Source organism: Bombina bombina, chromosome 3 (assembly GCF_027579735.1).
Source record: "Bombina bombina isolate aBomBom1 chromosome 3, aBomBom1.pri, whole genome shotgun sequence".
In the NCBI taxonomy this organism is placed as follows: domain Eukaryota; kingdom Metazoa; phylum Chordata; class Amphibia; order Anura; family Bombinatoridae; genus Bombina; species Bombina bombina.
The window spans coordinates 305,010,932-305,029,785 of record NC_069501.1 but is presented as its reverse complement, the minus strand read 5'-3'; the positions used below and the strand labels follow the sequence as shown (position 1 = coordinate 305,029,785).

At 38.0% G+C, this 18,854-nt stretch overlaps 1 protein-coding gene across 3 annotated transcripts in view; it reads left to right on the top strand.

Moving 5' to 3' along the window:
* Positions 1 to 18,854, top strand: part of MAP3K15 (mitogen-activated protein kinase kinase kinase 15) — a 551,607-nt gene that overhangs the window by 350,333 nt on the left and 182,420 nt on the right. The gene's annotated exons all lie outside the window — the stretch shown is intronic.

The window sequence follows — 18,854 nt, the reverse complement described above, 5'->3', positions numbered from 1 at the left end:
TAATAAGTATAATGTAGGTGACTGCGATGTCGGGGACGGCAGATTAGGGGTGTTTAGACTTGGGGTTTATGTTAGGGTGTTAGGTATAAACATAACTTTTCTTTCCCCATAGGAATCAATGGGGCTGCGTTACGGAGCTTTACGCTCCTTTATTGCAGGTGTTAGGCTTTTTTTAGCCGTCTCTCCCCATTGATGTCTATGGGGAAATTGTGCACGAGCACGTAAAACCAGCTCAAAGCAGCGCTGGTATTTGGGTGTGGTATGGAGCTCAATGGAGCTTTACGCTGACATATTGCCTGCTAACGCCGGGTTTTTGCAAACCTGTAATAGCAGCTCTATAGGGAGGTGAGCGGTGACAATAACTTGCAAGTTAGCACCGAGCCGCTCATAACGCAAAACTCGTTATCTAGCCGAATGTGGTTAATCCCAATCTTGAGCTTGTTTGTGATTTCTGAACTTTGGCTGCTATTGTCAGTTTGTTTTTTCCAGTGATTACAATCCTGAAATACATTTTGAAAACATTTGGGGTCTGTGGTAATAAGATGAAAAGTGTTGTCTGGGTTTTATCAAATCCTTTTAGTTGAAAGATAGTTAGTTGAAAAATGGCCACATAAATGGGTTGTTCATTATTGAGAATTTGGATTGTAATCAGAAAAACTGGACTGGCACATATTAAGTATAGGGCAATTTTTTACAGAAACAATAATGAAAAAAGTGCTGTTGATAATCAATGAAACTTGTCTGATTAGGTTCAATTTCACATTGTGAACATCTTATAGGCAGCTGATAACATGCCTAAAATGTTCAAATGATTGATTGTGATCAACTCCTATGTGTTTAACCTCTGCATATTATCTAGTTAAAACCCTGCTTGGGAGCCACTAGTATTGCATCTCCCAAGCAGGGCACAGCTTATGATTGGCAGGTTGTGCAACTGTCAATCCTGATTGGCTCACTGTTCTGCTCAGGAGCTGCAATTCTTGTGTGTTAACATTACTTGAACATCGATATCTCTCAAGCGCTAAGCCAATAGTATACTAACAAATTAGAAAAACAAAAAGTAAGTGGGGTTTAGCGCCTAAAAAGTTAATAGTTAATTTATGATTATTATTATTGTTATTTGTAGAGATTCTGCAGTGCTATAAACATAGGCGGAATACAAGGAAACATTTATAGGGCTCAGACGGGTAGAGGGCCCTGCCAAGAGTCACACTTTGTAGTCGGCCTTAAAGAAGGTGATCTACAAACAGCATGGCTCTTATGCTTACATGCTAAGGGGGTTTGAGGGGATAGCAATGGAGGAGAGGAAACGGTATAAAGAAATGTTATTGTAGGTTGTATGCATCCCTGAACAGCAGAGTCTTTAGGGAGTGCTTGAAGTTTTTTAAATTAGAGGATAGTCTTGTGGAGCGAGGCAGAGTGTTCCACAAGATGGGAGCCAGTCTGGAGAAGTCCTGTAAGTGGGAGTGTGAGGAGGTGACGAGAAGAGGAGAGAAGAGAGGTCCTGAGCAGAGCGAAGGGGACGGGAGGGAGAATATCTAGAGACAAGGTCTGAGATATAGGGGGAGCAGTGCAGTTGAGGGCTTTGTATGTCAGAGTGAGAATTTTGTGTTTAATCCTAGAGGCAAGAGGAAGCCAGTGAAGGGATTGGCAGAGAGGTGCAGCAGATGAAGAACAATGTGTAAGGAATCAGAGGCATTCATTATGGATTTTAAAGGAGCTAGGTGGCAGCTGGGGAGACCAGAAAGGTCAGAGTTGCAGTAATCAAGGCGGGAAAGGATGAGAGAGTGGATTAAAGTCTTAGTTGTTTATTGTATAAGGAAATATCAAATTTGTTTAATGTGGAAGTGGCAGGATTTTGCCAAGGACTGAATGTGAGGAGTGAAAGAAAGATCTGAGTCAAGTGTGACCCCAAGACATCGGGCATGCAGGGTAGGGGTAATGATGGAGTTGTCGACAGTTATTGGGGTGGAGAGATTGGGGGTGGAGATTTTGGAAGAAGGGGGGAATAAGGAGCTCAGTTTTGGAGAGATTTAGCTTGAGGTAGTGAGAGGACATCCAGGAAGAGATGTGAGAAAGACAGTTAGTGACACGGGTTAGCAAGGAAAGAGATAGGTCTGATGCAGAGAAGTAGATTTGGGTGTCATCAGCATACAAATGATATTGGAACCCATGGGACTTTATTAGGGAACCAAATTATGTGTAAATTGAGAAGAGAAGGGGACCGAGGACAGAGCCTTGCAGTACCCCAACAGAAAGTGGTGATGGGGTAGAGGAGGCCCCAGAGAAGGCTACATTAAAGGAAGGGTTTGGCAGGTAGGAAGAGAACCATGAGAGGGCTGTGTCACAAATGCCGAAGGATTGAAGGGTTTGGAGCAAAAAAGGATGATCAACAGTATCAAAGGCTACAGACAAATAAAGGAGGATAAGTAGAGAGAAGTGGCCTTTTGCTGTAAGTAGATTGTTGGTAATCTTAACGATTGCTGTCTCTGTGGAGTGATGGGGACAATATCCAGATTGGGTCTAGGAGGGTTTTTAATGTAAGGAAATGTGATAGGCGTGCATATACTAGCTTTTTGAGAAGCTTTGAGGCAAGAGGGAGTAGAAAAATATGGCGGTAGTTGGATGGGGAAGTTGGATCAAGAGAAGGTTTTTTGAGGATAGGTTTGACCAGTGCATGTTTCAGAGATGAGGGAAATATACTGGTGCTGAGGGAGAGGTTGAAAATGTGTGTGAGTATAGGGGTAAGGGTAGAAGAGAGGGAGGGGAGAAGCTGTGAGGGGATAGGGTCAAGAGGACAGGTAGTTAGGTGAGAGCTCAGTATAAGTGCCAAAACTTCTTCCTCAGTAACAGGGAGAAAGAGCTAAATTTATGGCTATGTGGGTTGTGGTTGATTGCGAGCGTTTGAGGGGGTGAGAGAATGGAAGTATTTTGAGAGCTGATTTTATTTCTGAAGAAGTCAGTTTTGTTATTGAAGTGGCTGGCAAAGTCTTGAGCTGACAGATAAGTTGTATTAGGGGTTGGGGGTGGGCGGAGAAGAGTATTGAAAGTAGAGAACAGACGTTTTGGGTTTGAGGAAAGATTAGAGATAAGAGTAGAGAAGTAATGTTGCTTATAGAGATTAAGGGCAGAATAGTAGGAATTCAAAATTAACTTGTAATGAAGAAAATCAGCTGAACTCCGAGATTTTCTCCAGTGCCGCTCAGCAGTACGGGAACATCTTCGTAGGTACCGTGTCAGAGGAGTATGCCAGGGCTGAGGATGAAAGTGTGATTTCCGAGCAATGGTAAGAGGGGCCAGATTGTCAAGGACCGATGTAAGGATGGAATTATAGTGGCAGATTGGTCAGGGCAGGAGAAGGAGGAGATGGATGAGAGGTTTTAGGGAATTAGCAGATTTAATGACATAATGCTTCTGTGAAGTTTGGTGTGAGGAGTAGAAGGAGGGGAGAGTTGTTGGGAGGGATAAGATGTTGCAAGTGAGGAGATGGTGGTCAGAAAGAGGAAAAGGAGAGTTTGTGAAGTTTGAAATACTGCATCGATAGCTAAAGATCAGGTCAAGGGAGTGAATTTATTAAGACAATTAAGTATCTAAAGATACCGTGTCACAAAGTATAATAAAATATTACTAAAATCCTAAAAAAATCGCAAGTAAAATATAAATGTGTTATGACCATTACGTTATTGGTCAAAATGTCCCTTTATAACAGCATGGTAATCAATGAGTGTTTCTGTAAGATTTTGTACTATAATATATCTTAGTTGGTCAAAAGTACATTACAATACTGTCCTTATAACGTATCTAAACAAAAAAACGTACACTTTATAACTCATAATGTCTTTAGAGTTTACACACTGATTCGTATTTGCTCCACAAGCTCCGACTATGATGTAAGAGTCACGTGAGCCAAGTTCATCCATTCAGAGCTTCCTTAGTGTCTTAGAGCTGTACATATTAAATGTTACTATAGCAGACTTGGTGGATCAGGGCAAGTGAATCATACCACCTCTATGCCTATAACAGTTAACAGCACTGTATCAGCAATTGCGGATCCTGGGAATCAAGGCCTATTTGTTCCTTCTGCTTAAGTTGGTTTTAAGCTGAGAAGAGTCTTTTAAGAGTTTCGGCTAGATGCCTTTTTCAAGATTCCCTCCTTTAGCTCCTTCCTGCTTATAAAGCTATCCTCCTTGATTGGTCCTGGATCTGTGCACATCTGATTGATTCCTTAACTTGTAAGTTTATTGTATCACTTTGTAGCCAGTGTTGCAAGGTTCTATTCACTAAAATGCTCTTTGGTTATAATTTATTAACGCGGTTACTTTAGCAACATATATTGATTTAGTTGTGAAATTTAAAACTATCATGAAATCTTTCTCAAACTTGACATTATTAACCCCATAAATTTCTTCACCATTGTTGCGTGGAAAAGGTTGTAATGAATAGTTTATTCAAGTTACTTGATTCTATTTAAAGGGACACTGAACCCAAATTTCTTCTATCATGATTCAGATAGAGCATGTAATTGTAAGCAACTTTCTAATTTACTTCTATTATCAATTTTTCTTCATTCTCTTGCAATCTTTATTTGAAAAGAAGGCAGCTCAGCTAAGGAGCCAGCAAATTGTGGGTTCAGAACCATGGACAGCACTTGTTTAAAGGTGCTGTCCAATCAGCAAGGACAACCCAGGTTGTTCACCTAAAATGGGCCGGCATCTAAACTTACATTCTTGCTTTTCAAATAAACAAATCAAGAAAATGAAGACAATTTGATAATAGGAGTAAATTAGAAAGTTGCTTAAAATTGCATGCTCTATCTGAATCACAAAATAATTTTTTTGGCTACAGTGTCCCTTTAATTTTTGTTCTTTTTTTACCACTCCTCTTTACTAATAGGTATTTCCTATAAATACTTTGACTGTTTCCAAGATGTCAGACATTTTATAGCCCTTTTCTCTAAACCTCTCTAAGTATTGGGGATTGTTCATCTTGTCCTATCTCATCTGAACAATGTTTTTTTATTCTTAGTAGCTCACCTTTAGGTATATTCTTTTTCCACTTTTCGTGGTGGCAGGCAGCTCTTATAATCTATATAATTGTTTGAAATTAATTTTTTAAAGTAGGTTTTAGTAACAATTTCATTATTTTGAATCATGACTTCTATGTCTAAATAATTTATCTTGGATTTACTAAACTCATAAGTGAAATTGAGCCATAACCATTCTTATTGATGTCTTCCATAAATTCTTCTTATAGTTTAAAATCTCCCATATCAGAAGAATATCATCTATGAAATGTTTTATAGCGCACAAGGTTTGCACCCATGGTGTATTTGCTAGGGAATTCTCTTTAAATGATCCCATGAACGAGTTGGCATAGCTGGGTGCAAACTTTTGTTCCCATAGCCGTTCCTTTTTATTTGCAGTAAAAAAACCTGAGCTGATCGTACGTGCTCGTGCACGATTTCCCCATAGGAATCAACGGGGAAAGCCGGCTGAAAAAAAGTCTAACACCTGAAAAAAAGCAGCATAAAACTCAGTAACGCAGCCCTATTGATTCCTATGGGGAAATAAAATGTATGTTTACACCTAACACCCTAACATGAACCCCGAGTCTAAACACCCCTAATTTTACACTTATTAACTCCTAATCTGCCGCCCCCGACATCGCAGACACCTACATTATATGTATTAACCCCTAATCTGCTGCCCCCAACATCGCCGACACCTACATTATATTTATTAACCCCTAATCTGCCGCACCCAATGTCGCCGCAACCTACCTACACTTATTAACCCCTAATCTGCCGCCCCTATAATAAACATATTAACCCCTAAACTGCCAAACTCCCGCCTTGCAAACATTAGTTAAATATTATTAACCCCTAATCTGCCGTCACTAATATCGCCGCCACCTACCTACATTTATTAACCCCTAATCTGCCTCCCCCAATGTCGCAGCCACTATACTAAATGTATTAATCCCTAAACCTAAATCTAACCCTAACACCCCCTTACAAATATAATTACAATAAATCTAAATAAATATTAATATTATTACCTAAATAATTCCTATTTAAAACTAAATACTTGCCTATAAAATAAACCCTAAGATAGCTACAATATAACTAATAGTTACAAAAGTACCTGTAAAATAAAACCTAACCTAAGTTACAATAACACCTAACACTACACTATAATTAAATAAATTTACTAAATTAAAACAATTAAATAAATTAAATTGGCTAAAGTACAAAAAAACCCCCACTAAATTACAGAAAATAATAAACAAATGACAAGATATTTAAACTAATTACACCTAATCTAATAGCCTTATCAAAATAAAAAAAGCCCCCCAAAATAAAAAAAACCCTAACCTAAACTAAACTAAACTATCAATAGCCCTTAAAATGGCCTTTTGCCATTTTAAGGCAAATAAAAAGCTAACTAAAAAAACTTAAGCTCCCCATTGCCCTGAAAAGGGCATTTGGATGGGCATTGCCCTTAAAAGGGCAGTTAGCTCTTTTGCGGCCCAAACCCCTAATCTAAAACTAAAACCCACTCAATACACCTTTAAGAAAACCTAACACTAACCCCCTGAAGATCGACTTACAGTTCTGAAGACCAGACATCGATCCTCAAGGAAGCGGCACAAGTCTTAATCCAACTGGGCCGAAGTCCTCAACGAAGCCGGGAGAAGTCTTCATCCAAGCTGGGTGAAGTGGTCATCTAGACGGCATCTTCATCCGTCCGATGCGGAGCGGCTCCATCTTCAAGACTTCCGATGCGAAGCATTCTCTTCTTCTGACAACTACCCGACGAATGAAGGTTCCTTTAAGTGACATCATCCAAGATGGCGTCCCTTAGATTCCGATTGGCTGATAGAATTCGGAATTAAGGTAGAAAAAATCCTATTAGTTGATGCAATCAGCCAATAGGATTAAGCTTGCCTTCTATTGGCTGATTGGAACAGCCAATAGAATGCAAGCTCAATCCTATTGGATGATTGGATCAGCCAATAGGATTGAACTTCAATCCTATTGGCTGTGATTTTTTTCTACCTTAATTCCCATTGGCTGATAGAATTCTATCAGCCAATCGGAATCTAAGGGACACCTTCTTGGATGACATCACTTAAAGAAAACTTCATTCGTAGTCGGTAGTCATCGGAAGAAGAGGATGTTCCGTGTCGGATGTCTTGAAGATGGAGCCGCTCCGCATCGGATAGATGAAGATAGAAGATGCCGTCTGGATGAAGACTTCTGCCCGTCTGGAGGACCACTTCGCCCGGCTTGGATGAAGACTTCTCCCGGCTTGGATGAAGACTTCTCCCGGCTTCGTTGAGGACTTTGGCCCGGTTGGATGAAGACTTGTGCCGCTTCTTTGAGGGTGGATGTCCGGTCTTTAGAACTGTAAGTCATTTTTTTTAAGGGTCTATTGGGTGGGTTTTATTTTTAGATTAGGGGTTTGGGCTGCAAAATAGCTAACTGCCCTTTTAAGGGCAATGCCCATCCAAATGCCCTTTTCAGGGCAATGGGGAGCTTAGGTTTTTTTAGGCCTAGATTTAGAGTTTGGCGGTAGCTGTGAAAACCAGCGTTAGAGGCTCCTAACGCTGGTTTTAGGCTACCTCCGGTATTTGGAGTCACTCAAAAAAGGGTCTAACGCTCACTTTTCAGCCGCGACTTTTCCATACCGCATATCCCCTTACGTAAATTGCGTATCCTATCTTTACAATGGGATTTTTCTAACTCCGGTATTTAGAGTCGTGTCTGAAATGAGCGTTAGAAATCTAACGACAAAACTCCAGCCGCAGAAAAAAGTCAGTAGTTAAGAGCTTTCTGGGCTAACGCCGGTTCATAAGGCTCTTAACTACTGTACTCTAAAGTACACTAACACCCATAAACTACCTATGTACCCCTAAACCGAGGTCCCCCCACATCGCCGCAACTCGATTAAATTTTTTTAACCCCTAATCTGCCGACCGCCACCTACGTTATCCTTATGTACCCCTAATCTGCTGCCCCTAACACCGCCGACCCCTATATTATATTTATTAACCCCTAACCTGCCCCCCACAACGTCGCCGCCACCTACCTACAATAATTAACCCCTAATCTGCCGACCGCAAAGAGCCGCCAGCTACATTATAGCTATGTACCCCTAATCTGCTGCCCCTAACACCGCCGACCCCTATATTATATTTATTAACCCCTAACCTGCCCTCCCTAACATCGCTGACACCTAACTTCAATTATTAACCCCTAATCTGCCGACCGAATCTCGCCGCTATTCTAATAAATGTATTAACCCCTAAAGCTAAGTCTAACCCTAACACTAACACCCCCCTAAGTTAAATATAATTTTAATCTAACGAAATTAATTCACTCTTATTAAATAAATTATTCCTATTTAAAGCTAAATACTTACCTGTAAAATAAATCCTAATATAGCTACAACATAAATTATAATTATATTATAGCTATTTTAGGATTAATATTTATTTTACAGGTAACTTTGTATTTATTTTAACCAGGTACAATAGCTATTAAATAGTTAAGAACTATTTAATAGCTAAAATAGTTAAAATAATTACAAATTTACCTGTAAAATAAATCCTAACCTAAGTTACAATTAAACCTAACACTACACTATCAATAAATTAATTAAATAAAATACCTACAATTACCTACAATTAAACCTAACACTACACTATCAATAAATAAATTAAATACAATACCTACAAATAACTACAATGAAATAAACTAACTAAAGTACAAAAAATAAAAAAGAACTGTTACAAAAAATAAAAAAATATTTACAAACATAAGAAAAATATTACAACAATTTTAAACTAATTACACCTACTCTAAGCCCCCTAATAAAATAACAAAGACCCCCAAAATAAAAAATGCCCTACCCTATTCTAAATTAAAAAAGTTCAAAGCTCTTTTACCTTAGAGGCGACGTTGTGGGGGGCAGATTAGGGGTTAATAAATATAATATAGGGGTCGGCGGTGTTAGGGGCAGCAGATTAGGGGTACATAAGGATAATGTAAGTAGCGGCGGTTTACGGAGCGGCAGATTAGGGGTTAAAAATAATATGCAGGGGTCAGCGATAGCGGGGGCGGCAGATTAGGGGTTAATAAGTGTAAGGCTAGGGGTGTTTAGACTCGGGGTACATGTTAGGGTGTTAGGTGCAGACTTAGGAAGTGTTTCCCCATAGCAAACAATGGGGCTGCGTTAGGAGCTGAATGCGGCTTTTTTGCAGGTGTTAGGTTTTTTTCAGCTCAAACAGCCCCATTGTTTCCTATGGGGGAATCGTGCACAAGCACGTTTTTCGAGGCTGGCCGCTTGCGTAAGCAACTCTGGTATCGAGAGTTGAAGCTGCGTTAAATATGCTCTACGCTCCTTTTTTGGAGCCTAACGCAGCCTTTATGTGGACTCTCAATACCAGAGTTATTTTTATGGTGCGGCCAGAAAAAAGCCGGCGTTAGCTACGCGGGTCCTTACCGTCAAAACTCTAAATCTAGCCGTTAGTTAGCTTTTTATTTGGGGGTTGGTTGTGTGGGTGGTGGGTTTTACTGTTGGGGGGTTGTTTGTATTTTTTTTTTTTACAGGTAAAAGAGCTGATTACTTTGGGGCAATGCCCCGCAAAAGGCCCTTTTAAGGGTTATTGATAGTTTAGTTTAGGGTAGGGTTTTTTTTTATTTTGGGGGGCTTTTTTTATTTTGATAGGGCTATTAGATTAGGTGTAATTAGTTTAAATATCTTGTATTTTGTTTATTATTTTCTGTAATTTAGTGCTTGTTTTTTTTGTACTTAAACAAATTTAATTTAATTTATTTAATTGTTTGTAATTTAGTACATTTATTTAATTGTAGTGTAGTGTTAGGTGTTATTGTAACTTAGGTTAGGTTTTATTTTACAGGTACTTTTGTATTTATTTTAGCTTGGTAGTTATTAAGTAGTTAATACTATTTAATAACTATTGTACCTAGTTAAAATAAATACAAACTTGCCTGTAAAATAAATATAAACCCTAAGCTAGCTACAATGTAACTATTAGTTATATTGTAGCTAGCTTAGGGTTTATTTTATAGGTAAGTATTTAGTTTTAAATAGGAATTATTTAGGTAATAATATTAATATTTATTTAGATTTATTGTAATTATATTTAAGTTAGGGGGTGTTAGGGTTAGGTTTAGACTTAGGTTTAGGGGTTAATACATTTAGTATAGTGGCGGCGACGTTGGGGGTGGCAGATTAGGGGTTAATAAGTATAATTTAGGTGTCGGTGATGTTAGGGACGGCAGATTAGGGGTTAATAATATTTAACTAGTGTTTGCGAGGCGGTAGTGCGGCGGTAGTGGCGGCGATGTCCGGAGCGGCAGATTAGGGGTTAAAAAATAAATTTTAGTGTTTTCCATGCGGGAGGGCCTTGGTTTAGAGGTTAATATGTAGTTTATGGGTGTTAGTGTACTTTTTAGCATTTTAGTTATGAGTTTTATGTTACAGTGTTGTACCATAAAACTCGTAACTATTGACTTTAAAATGCGTTAGGGATCTTGGAGGTAGAGGGTGTACCGCTCACTTTTTGGCCTCCCAGGACAGACTCGTAATACCAGCGCTATGGAAGTTCCATAGAAAAAAGACTTTACAAAGTTTACATAAGTCGTTTTCGGTAAGGCCAAAAAAGTGTGCGGTGCTCCTAAACCTGCAAGACTCGTAATAGCAGCGGTATTGAAAAAGCAGCGTTAGGACCTGTTAACTCTGCTTTTTCAGCCTAACGCACAACTCGTAATCTAGTCGAAAGATTGACAGAATGGTACATGGCATTTCAGATAAGAGATACACATTACATGTGACACAATAAGGTAACAGTGGTAGCTGTTTTGAAGCCGGAATGTCCACCATATTTCTGATGTGTTCTTTGTAGTCAACAGTCCTTAAAACTTTTCCTCTATTGGTGGATCTCTACATATATAATGGTGTAGAGTATATAGTAAGTGTTCTAGAGAGGAAAATGTGCCACAATACTGTGCTAGGAACTGGAAAAACAATTTTAACAGTTTTAACAATAACATAAAGAAACATGTAGAATGTGTTATAATGTTTAGTGTAACAGATATGGAAATATAGAGTTCAAGGTATAAAGTATAAGGGTCCATCTCCTCCTTGCATGTTGTAATGTACACTTTTGTTAGTAAACAGGGATGTGCTATTTTTAATAACAGTTTATCTCTTCAGTGGCTGTTTAAATGTTGTTTTCTAGGCAAAAATCCCTTTAGCATAACAATGTTAGGTCATCCTAGAGTTTGGGCTAAGAGGCTTATCTAATAACTTTAGCATTGTTTCCCAGTAGAATCTCACATCCAGAAATATATCTTGTTGGTTTCTCTTATAATACCCATATTGTTCTAATGGGATGGTATCTGTAATTTTTGATATCCATTGCTGTGTTGTGGGTATTAAGTCTGATTTCCAGTGTTGTGCGATAAGGGACCTAGCACTATTAAGGCATATTTTTATCAAGATGGTGCGAATCTTGCAGTGACATTTAGGGGTTTGATTTAGTAGGGCTACTGTTGGAGATAGTGTGAATCCTGTGTCGCCTATTGTTTGTAATGTCTGTTCTACTATCTTCCAGAAGGGGATAATTTTAGGGCAGTGCCACCATATGTGTGCCATTGTTCCCGCCTCACCACAGCCTCTCCAGCACACTACAGTGGATGAAGGATATATTCTATGCAGTCTATGCGGAGAGAGATACCAACATAGGAGAATTTTGAAATTCATTTCAATTATTCGAGTGGAGGTTGTGGATTTACTTGTTTTGTTAAAGATTTTCTCCATTCTTTCTCTTCTATTTGGAGACCTATGTCTTGTTGCCAGTGTATGGTGTATGTCGGAAGAGAAGCTTGTTTCGCATTTTCAAGTGCTCTCTTAGCAAGTGAGAGAGTACCTCTAAAAGGCGATGCCATAAGACATAGATGTTCGAAGGGGGTGGGGGACCTGGTTAAGTCTTCCTTACAGTGGTTGTTGTGTATAAAGTGGTTTAGTTGAGAGTATTTTAACCAAGATGTAAAGGCTCCATTCAGTATGGTTGCCATGTCTTATCATGATTTGAGTGTACGCTTATCTAGTAAGGAGATTATTGGTACTGAATCTGGTAGTTCCCAGGTGACTCTGGTGTTCGGCAGGGGCTCATATCCACCTGTGAGTTCCATGTTTGGGGATATTGGAGTGAGTGGGGATTGGGGCGAGGAGAGTTTCGGATATTTCTGGACTAGGTGGTCCCATGTATCAAATATATGCCTATACAGAGGTGATATATGGCATAGTGGGGGGTCTAAGGTTTTTGGATATCCAGCATATGGAGCCAGGTTTAGGGGCTCTTAAGATCTGGGAATCCAGTGACACTCAAGCTTTTGCATCATTTTTCCCGTGCCAGTCAAGTATATGCTGTAGTGCTATTGAGTGGTAGTAAGATTCTAATTTTGGGACTCCTAAACCTCCTTCCCGTAGCGTTCTGTGCATGGTGGCTGCCTTTATGCATGGTTTTATCTATCGCAAGAAAAATGAATGAATACTCTTTTGTAGCTGTGAAAGGTATAATCTAGGTAATATGATAGGTACCGTTTGGATAATGTATAATATTTTTGGTAGGATCGACATTTTTATAGCCTGAATTCTACCCCACCATGATAATGGTTTGTCTTGCCAATTTTAAAGGGTGTGCTGTATATAGGGCTGTAGAGTTTTATAGTTTGCGTCATATAAATGTGCAATTCTGGGGGTCAACTGGACTCCCAGGTATTTCAGCTGAGAGTGTTGTAGTTTATATGGGCATATGGCTTTGAGAGAATGGGATTCTGTCTAGGACATCGAAACACTCATCATCTCCGACTTTTGTTTATTAATTAAAAAATTGTCAATGTTCCAAATGTATCAAATTCTTCCATGAGAGCTGGGAGTGAGCTTTTGGGGGATGTCAATGTTAGTAGAACATCATCCGCAAACATTGATAATTTATATTAATTTGGGCTTATATTTACTCCTTGTAGAAACAAAGCAGAGAGAAAGGGCGCCTCCTAGTGTAGCCAATAAATCTCAAATGGAGTGTAAGAGAAAAAAATCCTATATCAAAGATACTACTGATCTTTTGCTTAAATTATCTAATATTAAGAAAGAACAAATTTTTTTGGGGGTATCTTGTGACGTAAGCTCACAATATTCAAATATTAAACACAATATAGGTATTAATTCCATAGACAACTATTTAAGTGATGATCCATATATGCCTGATATACAAAAGAATTACTTGCTCAAATTGATTCATTTCATACTAACTCATAATTATTTTAAATTTTTGGATATTTTTTTCCTTCAGATCAAAGGAACGGCCATGGGGACCAGATTTGCTCCCAGCTTTGCAAATTTATTCATGGGAACTTTTGAATCCAGATACATCTATAATGCAGAGTGGGAGCAAAATCTGGTCTTCTATGGCCGTTACATAGATGATCTGCTATTTGTCTGGAGGGGATCATTGGAGTCTCTTACCTCTTTTCAAAATAAACTCAACAATAACAACATGGGCATCCAATTCACTTGGAATATCCAAAAAGATAGAATCAACTTTTTAGATATCACTCTAATGTGGGGCGAGGATAATTGTGTGCAGACGTGTACTTTTTTTAAAAAGGTAGACAACAACAATTTTCTAGATTTCTACAGCAATCATTACACAAGTTGGAAAATAAATATTCCATATAGCCAGTTTCGAATAATCCGGCGCAACTGCACCGATATTAACACATATGATTCACAAAGTCTTATTCTTATGAATAAGTTTAAAGAAAAACATTACCCAGATGAATTAATAGAATATGGCTTCCAAAAAGCACGTTCTCTCAATAGAGAGGACCTATTAAAACCCAAAGCTAATAATAAGGCATCTAATGATGATGTAAATTATGAATCCTCATTCATCACTAGATATAACAATAATCACAAAGAAATTAAAAGAATTTTGTCAAAACATTGGCCATTACTCAAAAGAGATCCTATATTTAAATCTATTCTACAAGATAAGCCTAAATGCACTTTTAAAAGAGCACCTACAATCAAAGAAAAATTGGCACCTAGTAAGGTGGTCATGTGCAAACGTATATTGAAAACTTCCAATAAAAATGTATCGACTTTAATGACGTCTAATATAGGCACCTTCAGATGTAACAAAAATAGATGCAACATGTGCAAGTATATTACTAATGGCTCAAAAAACATTATATCTAACAGTACAGGGGAATCCTTTGAGATTAAACAAAGAATAACATGTAATTCCAACTATGTTATTTATTGCATAACATGCTTGTGTGGCCTACAATACATAGGCCGCACCTGTAGAAAAATCAGACAGAGATGGTCAGAACACTTGAGATGCATCTTGAGGGGATCTGACAAATATAGCACTTCCAGACACCATTTTTCCATACATGGCAAAAACAAATGTGTCATGACCATTACTCCATTAGAAACTATTCCTGCTGTTAGTTCCCAGAATAGGATGACTAAGTTACGTCAGAGGGAGATTTTTTGGATATACAAGTTCAAATCCCTACATCCTGAAGGTCTGAATGAAGTTATTGACTCCGCTGCCTTCTAATTCCATACCTCTTACGGCGATTCACATAATATAGATACACTTCACATATATATTTTTTCCTCCCTCCCTCATATTTTTTCACATTTTAGTCAGTCACCTAGATTATATGTATTTTTATTTAGCACGTCACATTATATAGTCATATTATCACTTTGGGATTACACCATTCAAATAGACGTTCAATACATGTCACCATTAATAACAGACACATTACTTAGTCTTAGTACACATATATATTGCTTTTCTCCTATAGTCCCTATTCCGGAGCACTGATTTATAGAACACCTCATAATCATTAGCGTTTTCTCCCCCACACGCAACATGCATCTTAGATTTAGAATCATATTCATTACACATAGTTTAGTTATAAGTATAACATTCACACATACCGACACAGTTGGTTTAATAATATAGGAACACTCTCTATACTATATCTTTTATTATCACAGCACTTCATTTCAGTCACTAGTTCTGTTTATATAACAGTCAACCATACACGCATTACATTTTAGTTACGCACAGCGTTCATTCACATTACCCATTTATTCAGCACAATTTCATATCTAAATTCACAGGTTTTATTTTTTCAATTTCGAATTCCCAACATATTAGTTCACATTATATGTACATACTCCATTAGCCTATTGCTGCAGCCCACACGTCACTGGACACACACTCTCTATTAACTAATAGATGAGCCTTTTACACTCTATAGCCCATTGCTGCAGCTCATACGTCATTGGACACACACTCTCTATTAACCAATAGATGAGCCTTTCACACTCTATAGGCACATATTCCATTGCAGTCTTTCACATTTTATAGTTACATACTCCACTAAACCAATGTAAGTATATAGTTAAAATTAGTCATCTTCCAGTTATTTCTCTCTTATTATTCAGGTTTTTAAACATCCTAGATTAGATTTTTTTTCCTCATAAATTTAGTATATATAGTATTAGGATCATAGCATTCTATTATATCATTTATTAAGACGAAAATTGATAATATCGCCACATCTGGTATAATTACCGATCCCCCACTAATTTATTGCAACAGTAAAAAAGTTATAATGTGTACATATGCTCAAGTAAAATATATATAGAGAACGATCAATTTAAGCAGAACGTTTTATTGTAGAAATGATCAAGTTCAGAGGAATTCACTAGTTTGTTCCCATTGGTTGAGTTCCACACACCCACTCTGTTTTTCATTCATGAATATTTTTTGCCCGCAATTTTCTAATTTGATGTTTTCGCGATATATCTTATAGCGATGTTAATATATTTTTTCTGAGGTCATTCCACCAAGTATTGGTATCTGTGAAACATTATAGCTTACCATGTTGATATAATTTATACACATTTTTTAATATCGTATCGAACACTATATGATAATACTATATGTTTGAAAATTAGACGGTTCATAATATCTGTAATTTATTCTTTGTATTATTTTTGCCATATTGTTACTTCTTCACATTACAGTTTTGAATATGTATCAGTTTTTCAAAAAAATGTGTTTGCAAATTTCCAACTTGTTGTTAGCAACCATTGTGGCTAATTAATGTAACACCTGTTCAATTGAACACAGCTGCCTATTACTAAATGTGCATGGGTAGATATATAGGAGACTCCAATTCAGTTAGTATCATTTGCCTGAGGAAAAAGCGCGGTCAGCGCTTAGAAACGCGTAGCATTGTTTTTAACACAGGTTTATTGTCTGATCTGTGTTTTTTTAAAACCACTTGTTTTTATAAAATTTTTATTAAATCTTTTATATCCACTTTTATACTGGAGTCTTCTTCTTTTTGGTCCTGACGTTCATCAGCAGCTTACTTGGAGTTCATCTCCCACTGCAGCAGCACTACCTTGGCTTAAATGTGCACTAGGTCACCATAATATACCTAGTATGCTCCATTTGCACTACAGTGTGCAATACAATTTGTGAGTATTCCCTTGTTACTAAGTTGATACTCAATTTATCTCCATAATTGATTTGCACTAGGGGTCGCCCTCTTTTTTCCACATCTTATATTTACTCCTGTTATATTTGGATTGGAGCGAATTTGAGATGCCAAGACCTCCATGACCAACACAAATAAGATTGGGGAAAGTGGGCACCCTTGTCTCGTACCGTTGGTGATTGAGAAGCTCTGTGATAGGACTCCGTTTACCTTTACTTTAGCTGATGGGGACATGTATAATTGAAAGATTCTGTTAATCATGGTGTCACCAAAGCCAAATTTATGTAGTGTGCATCTGAGAAAGACCCAAGCGACTCTATCAAAGACAGGGCCCAGGTGCAAGAATCTAAGAAGGGCCCCCCCCCCCCAAAAAAAGTGAATTTGATACATATTCTTTTTTTTTTTTTTACATTTAACACAGAAAAAAAAATGTGAATCAGATTACATGTCTGCAAAAGGAGGTGCCCTGTGCCCACAGTCTGTAAGATGGTCTGACCCCCTATTACTGTATATAGTGACACTGTTTAACCCAACAGTACTGTATATAGTGAGTCAGTGACACAGTCTGTAATCTGCCGGTGAGATGGCCTTGCCCCAGTACTTTATACTTTATAAAGTGACCACAGTAGTCTGTGACATGGTCCAGCCCCCCCCCCTGTACTGTATATAGTGGTACTGTACAGACTGACACTGTTTACCCCCCGCCCCCCCATGCTGTAGTAACAAGGTCTGTAATTTGCTGGTTCCACAAACATACACACACACATACATGCATACACACATTCACACACATAAACACCAATGAGTAAAACAAAAACACTAACCCCTGTAGTCAGAGACACTAGTGAAACATCATGTCACACTCACATATCATCACTGCAGGCAGTGGTAGGTCAACGTTTTTTATTGAAAAAAAAATATTTTTATTTTTTTGGAGCTGGGCCCCCACTGTCCATATATCCAGTAGTAGAAATAGATCCTAAGATCGGGTGTATCCAAAAAGTAGTGTGGCAGCTCTCAGTCATAGGACGGTCATCCTGTAGTGTTGATAACTGAAGAAAAAGAAGGAAACAGAGGTGCCAACATGGCCTAGTACCACCAAAGCAATGATCAAAAACAGGCAGATACAGGTGTATACTCACAAGCAGGGCGCACCTCACGGTGCTAATGGAGCAGGCTGGAACCTTGCAGTGATCCAGCTCACTGATAAACTACAGCGAACATCCAGTCATTCATGAATCCTTAGAAAAGCCTATAATGGGATGCCTGAGTGGAAAGAGAACAAACAGACATAGCCCAGTAACGTTTGATACAGAGCAGGGAGTAATTTGAGGTTAAACGTACAGGATCCAATGCACCTCAAGGTGCACTAACGGCAAACTGGGACCTTACAGCCGCCCAGTAGACTGTATACTTCAGGCAAGCACAGCAATGGTCCCTGACGATCAGTTTCCACAAACCCAGCAAGTGTAATCAATATAATACACCATAAAAATAGCAAGTGTATATTGTGAAAACTTTATTAAAAAAGCAACGCGTTTCTCAGCTACTAAGAGCTGTTTCCTCAGGCTAAAAAATATCACATATGAAAAAACACTTGCTATATAACAGGATATGAATAGTTAGTCAGCAATTTGATAGGTCAGACAATTGACACATTTGGATACACACACCTGTATCCAATTAATTGGTATGGTAACAGAAATCCACAATTGGTTGCACAGATAGTAAACAAAATATATATAAAAATGCATATACTATCAGATATTCTCTAATGTACTGGTATATAGACATATTATGTATCGTTTAAAAAACAATAATAAAAATTACAACTCATAAAACCATCAGATGTAACTATAAAGCATGGCAAATTATAATGATAAAAATAAAAACTATCTAACATGTGATAACATACATTTATAAATAACAATGTAGCAGATTTTGGACGCGATACCCCATATAAACAAATCATCTTAGAACTCTGACCCTTCTTGATCTATTATGGGTTAACTCACCAAATGTGAAAAACACTAATATACTGATTGTGAACATTCACTCGAGACCTGCACTATTGTTGTCCATATGTATAATTCACTCGGTAGGGTCGGGGAAAAAATGCAGAAAGCTCCATAGATTAAAAGCTATTACTTACTATTGAATTTGATGTACGGGATCCGAAATTACCTTAATTATGAAAACATCGATATAATGTTTTGTTACAGCT